We start from the raw sequence: 6,000 nt of genomic DNA, 5'->3' as shown, positions 1-6,000 counted from the left end.
AAAAATAAAGAGATTTGAGAAGATTGGAATTTTTTAACCATGTCTTTCTTGTGGAAAACCTAATGCGGCCCAGCCTCACCCAGACTCTGCCTGCAGCGGCCCCCAGCTAAATTGAGTTTGAGACCCCTGTCCTACACCATAAATCAGTAAGAGAGGGTACGACCTCTCTCATGGCCCCAAGTGGTGTGTGCATGCCAGAGCACTCTGGAAGGCACACAGAGTCTTTACAGACTACTAAGGATCAAACCTCTATCATCATCCAATCGATTATAAAACTAAGCATGTATGAGTAAATATTTTTAAGCATATCCCATATGGAAAAGACTAAAAACTTATATGATGAAAGTCATACTCACGAAAGTGGCCACTTTCTCATTACTTTCATATATTGTTTTAGTAAGTATCGAAAACATACAAGTTTCATTATATAATTTTTCAAGGGATCTTATATCTGTTTTCACTCTTGTATGCTTTTCATACAAGTTTCACACAAGACAGATACAAACTTTATAAGATTTATATATCTTTTCCATATGGGAAATGACAATCAACAATATAAAGCTTACAGCTGGTTTTAATAACAACATTTATTTGTTTCTCAAATGAGAAAGAGCTATCGAGAAACACTCCTAAATCTTGAGTTCTTAACTTTTCCAGTGGGCCAAATTCAACATTATCTGCTAATGCTAAATAGGCTGCCGTTATTAACTAATGCTAATTGGATGTGAATTAGCATTATGCACTAATGCTAACACTTACTTTTTAACAATGTGAGTAGCTAATGCTAACACTATTTCCCTTAACTTTATAACAATGTGAACGGCTAATGCTAACACTCTTTTCCCTAGCAATACAACATCTGAGCTGCTAATGCTGAGTAGGTCGCCATTAGCACCTACGTCTAATTAAAGGCAAATACGCATTAGAACCTAATGCTCATATCGTTTTCCTTTGCTTTATAACAATGTGAGCAGCTACTGCTAAATAGCATTAGCTAATAACAGCAGTCTAATTTAATGTAAGTTAGCCTCATTTGCATTATAACGATGTGAGGAGTTAATGCTAAGTATGCTGCCATTAGCAGCTAATTCTAATTAGGGGTGAATAATTATTACCAGCTAATGCTAATATCGTTTTCTCTTCCCTTTTAACAATGTGAGCAGCTAGTGCTGGGTAGGCTGGTGCTAGCAGCTAATACTAAAGCTAAAGCTAATTTGATGTGAATTAGCATTACATTAGTGAGGAGTTAATGCTAAGTAGACTTCCATTACAGGTAATGCTAATTTTAGGTATTTAGGAATTGGCAGCTAATGCTAATACCATATTTTCTTGCATTATAACAATATGACCAGCTAATGCTAAGTAGGTTGCCGTTATTAGCTAATACTAATTTGAGGTGAATTAGCATTATCCGCTTATGCTAACAATGTTTTTTCTTACTTTTTAACAATATGAGTAGCTAATCTGAACATTTTTTTATATTTAATTTTAACTTTTCCCCTGCGATGTGAAGAGGTAATGCTAAATAGCACGCCATTAGTGGCTAATTCTAATTTTAGATGAAAAAGCATTAAAAGCTAATGCTAATACCATATTTTCTTGATTTATATCAATATCAGTAGCTAATGCTAGGTATGTAGCCATCATTAGCTAATGCTAATTTAGGTGAATTAGCATCATCCGCTTATGCTAACAATGTGTTTTTTTACTTTTTAACAATACGCCATTAGTGGCCAATTCTAATGTTAGATGAGAAAGCATTAACAGCTAATGCTCATACTGTTTGCTTTGTAAGAATGACAGCAGCTAATGATACGAAGTCTACCGTTGTTAACTAATGTTAATTTGATGTGAATTAGCATTATCCGATAATGGTAACTCTTTTCCCCTGCATTACAACGACGTCAGGAGTTAATGCTAAGTAGGCTGCCATTAGGGGCTAACTCTAATTAGGGGTGAACAATTATTAGCAGCTAATGCTAATACCGTTTTCTCTTTCCTTATAACAACTTGAGCAGCTAATGCTAATTTGATGTGAATTAGCATTATATTAGTGAGCAGTTATTGCTAAGTAGGCTACCATTAGCAGCTAAAGCTAATTTGAGGTGAATAAGCATTAGTAGCTAACGCTAATACCCTTTTCTCTTGTGTTATAATGATGTGAAACGTTAATATTGTTCTCAAACAACAGAATGAGAATGAAATATTGATTCTAACAGGGCCCATAAACAGTATTAGCTTAGCAGCATTAGCTTATCAGAGTTTCCATCATGGTCACATAAATCCTTAGCAGAGCAAAGTGGCCTACTTAGCAATAGCTGCTCAAGTTGTAGAAAGCAAGGGAAAACAGTAATAGCATTAGCTGCTAAATGTGCACTTGAGAACAAATTTATTGTTAATTCAGCTGTGAATGTAGAGTTTGTCATTATTTAAGCTTCCATTTCCAAATGTTAGCTGCTCCTGTCTGCCTCTTTGTCACAAACACAGACTGAAATGATTCACAGCCTTGTTTCATCCTTCTGTCACTGTGGACATACAGCATGGGAAACATACACATGGCTGACACTTTATTAGGTACACTGGTATCTATCTCAGGTACACCTGTGACCTAAATGTTCCTGCAACCAGACTCCTTGGAGACCCCTACATAAATATCCATGAACTATCCAGCTAGACTAGTGTGTCTGTCCCTGAAAATATTCCTGCATGTGTGATTGTTCATGTCTCATCTGCAGGAAACAAACAGGAAGTGAGTGAAGGACACAGGAAATGTTTCCAGCTCTTCCTCCTCTATCAGACATTCTCTCCATACCTGAGAGTGTCCAGTCTCCAGCCTGGATCCTTCAGTCCAGCCGACAGCAGCTTCATTCCTGAGGGACCTGGATGATTGTAGCTCAGGTCCAGCTGTCTCAGATGGGAGGGGTTGGAGCTCAGAGCTGAGGCCAGAGAAGTACAGCCTTCCTCTGTGATCAGACAGCCTGACAGACTGCAGACACACAAAACAACAATCAATCTGTCAACAATCGTTTTCTCTTCGTCACAATAACATCTATCCATCCATACATCCATTCAATGTAACTTTATTTATAAGTGACAATACCCAACAGACAACAACAGTCATCTGAAGCTGTTTAACAGTGTAAGGTAACCGCCTCCACTGTGAGCAGCACTTGGTGATGGTGGGAAGAAGAACTCCCTTTGACACAAAGATCCTCCCAGTGAAAACAGGCTCCAGGAGGAGCATCTACCATGACTGGTTGCAGGGTGAGGGGAAAGAGAAGAACATGAACATCAAGAATGCAGCGAGTGGTAAAATAATAATAATAATAATGGATTGGATTTATATAGCGCTTTTCAAGGCACCCAAAGCGCTTTACAATGCCACTATTCAGTCACTCTCACATTCATACACTGGTGGAGGCAGCTACGGTTGTAGCCACAGCTGCCCTGGGGCAGACTGACAGAAGCGAGGCTGCCATATCGCGCCATCGGCCCCTCTGGCCAACACCAGTAGGCAAGTAGGGTAAAGCCCAAGGACACAACGACCAGGACAGAGAGCCCAGGGATCGAACCGGTGACCTTCCGGTTACAGATGCGATTCCCAACCCCCTGAGCCACGGTCGCCCTAAATAAAGATTTGACCTCAGTGTGCTCAGTGTTCCTGTCTATTCCTAACATATTCCTAACACGATAGCTGCACTTTAGAGCTCTAAAACTGGAACTGACACATAAAAATACTGAGAACACAGACTAGCAGCCACTGCATGGCCTCGAGTACGTATGTGGTGCGTTCAAAGAGCATCAGCATAGACATGGTGGGTTCAACAATATAGGACATAACAATTTCTATGGCGAAAATACTATCAATGAATGAGCCATAACATTTTAGCCATGTAAACATGTTATCAGTGGGCTTTCCAACAACTTGCATTGATCATTAAAGGATAAAATACGTGAGTCGAGGTCACTACGAGCCATGCGAGGGTCAAACATGGCAGAGAACCTTCCAGCAGCATCTTGGTTTATAATCCGCCTTTGGATCATCAGTTTAGGAGATGAAGGATCCAAGTAAAATAACAAGTTAAAAAATATGCAGCTATGGTCACTCACATGGACATCCTCCACACATACATCATGTATATTTAAACCCAGGGAGAAAACAAGATCCAGTGTGTGACCCTTTGTATGTGTGGGGCCAGAAACATGCTGCCTAAAGTTAAAAGACTCAGTGACAGTGATGAGCTCAGCAGCAGTGTTACAGGATGCTTCATCAATATGACGGCTCAAATCTCCCAACCTTCTCCAATGAAATGATGGATGTCAGAAGGTCATTAAATTCAGTTAGAAAGACCCCATCAGGTAGAATAAAATACAATAACTGGTTTTTAGAGAACTGACCATCATCTGTGACTCAAATGCAGAAAAGGAGTCCGAGGTCATCAGACTGCATGTGAATCTGTCCTGGTAAACAACAGCGAGTCCTCCACCACGTCCTAAAAGACGCGGAGTTCAGATGACGGAGCAGCCAGCCGGGCAGATTTCATTCAAGTGGACATAATCAATGTTCCCTCTAAGCTGCGCACGGGCGCAATCCGCTGACACGCTCTCTGCACACAGAGTATCTGCATTGCGCACAAAAAGATATCTAACAGGCTGTGAGGCTCCTGAACTCTCTGCCCCCCTCTCACGGACAATAACCATATCCAACTTCTTAATAGCAATGAACTGGTCTGCATTGGTGCATCATATCTTTATTCTCTTCCCCCTCCTGCCCCCCCCCTCCTTCTTAAATAGATAACTATCATATCTGATATCATATCTCACAGTACAATAATATTGAATGGGTTGCATTGTTGTACTTTGTCATGTTTCTCAGGTCTTTGTCTGATTTTCTACGAACATTACTTGTCATGTTCTCATGTTGTTGCTAAGGATTGTCTTATTGCATTGGAGTCACACTGGGTTAAATATGTACACTTGGGTTTTAAGGGGTATTTATTATTTTCTTCTTTTTTTTGGGTTGTATGGAAGCCCCAAACGCAATTTCATTGTTCTTGACAATGACAATAAATAAATAAATACTAAATACTAAATACTAACCTGAATTGAAATTAAAATAAATACGTTAACAATTCTGCTTTGCAGTGTTAGTCAGTGACTGGCTGCTCCAGTATTTAGAACGATGCCGCCTTATCCCATAGTCCAGCCAATGATTCACATTCGTATATACGCAGCTAATCAACGTCGCTGACGGGCTATGACAGCGTCCTCATGTGCCGACACCGGTGTTTTGGTTGATGTAGAGTGAAGCCACGTTAATGACAACGTGATCCAGTGATCCAAGGGACCGCTCAGGGAGTTTGTGTGTTCGCTCAGACACATGAAACATTAGAGGGAACATTGGACATAATTCTTATTTTGCTGCCACGTCTCAGTCAGACACATGAAATCTAGAGACTCTTTAATAAAGAGATCGCTTAGAATAAATGATTTGTTTGTTATGGAGCGAACGTTAAGCGGGGCCAACCGAGTTGATGACGGTCGATCTGCAAAATCAACAGCTGACTGCAGCGGCACTTGAAATAAAGACAATGCAGACCTGTGGACCTGCTGGGCAGGGCAGCGACTCCAGAGCTGGGGGAAGCAATGATCGATGAGCAGACATAGCTGTTATCAATAAAAACAGTGAACGTTTGACGGACACACCGTGAGAAAAACTGCTTCTGAGCCACAGAGCCCAGGTCCCAGTCACCGGCGTAACATATTAACTAAATGTCAGGAGAGGAAGTGGACGCAGGCACCAGGATTCTCCCCACAGCCAAGAAGCTAGCCTCTGGTAGCTTCTCAGTTTCACCTGGACGTCGGCCCTCGTTCCCCTTTTCCATCTCTTGAGGGTGAAAGTCCTGCGGGTTGTGAAGAGTAGCACACCAGGGGAGGAAGAGTTTTTCTGTTCAGCTGTTACAGTAGCTCTCCACTGAATCTTTGATGTTAAACCCTTTA

The sequence above is a fragment of the Astatotilapia calliptera genome, unplaced genomic scaffold (assembly GCF_900246225.1).
Source record: "Astatotilapia calliptera unplaced genomic scaffold, fAstCal1.2 U_scaffold_33, whole genome shotgun sequence".
Taxonomy (NCBI): domain Eukaryota; kingdom Metazoa; phylum Chordata; class Actinopteri; order Cichliformes; family Cichlidae; genus Astatotilapia; species Astatotilapia calliptera.
The sequence above is the reverse complement of the archived record's forward strand: the minus strand, read 5'-3'. Positions refer to the sequence as shown.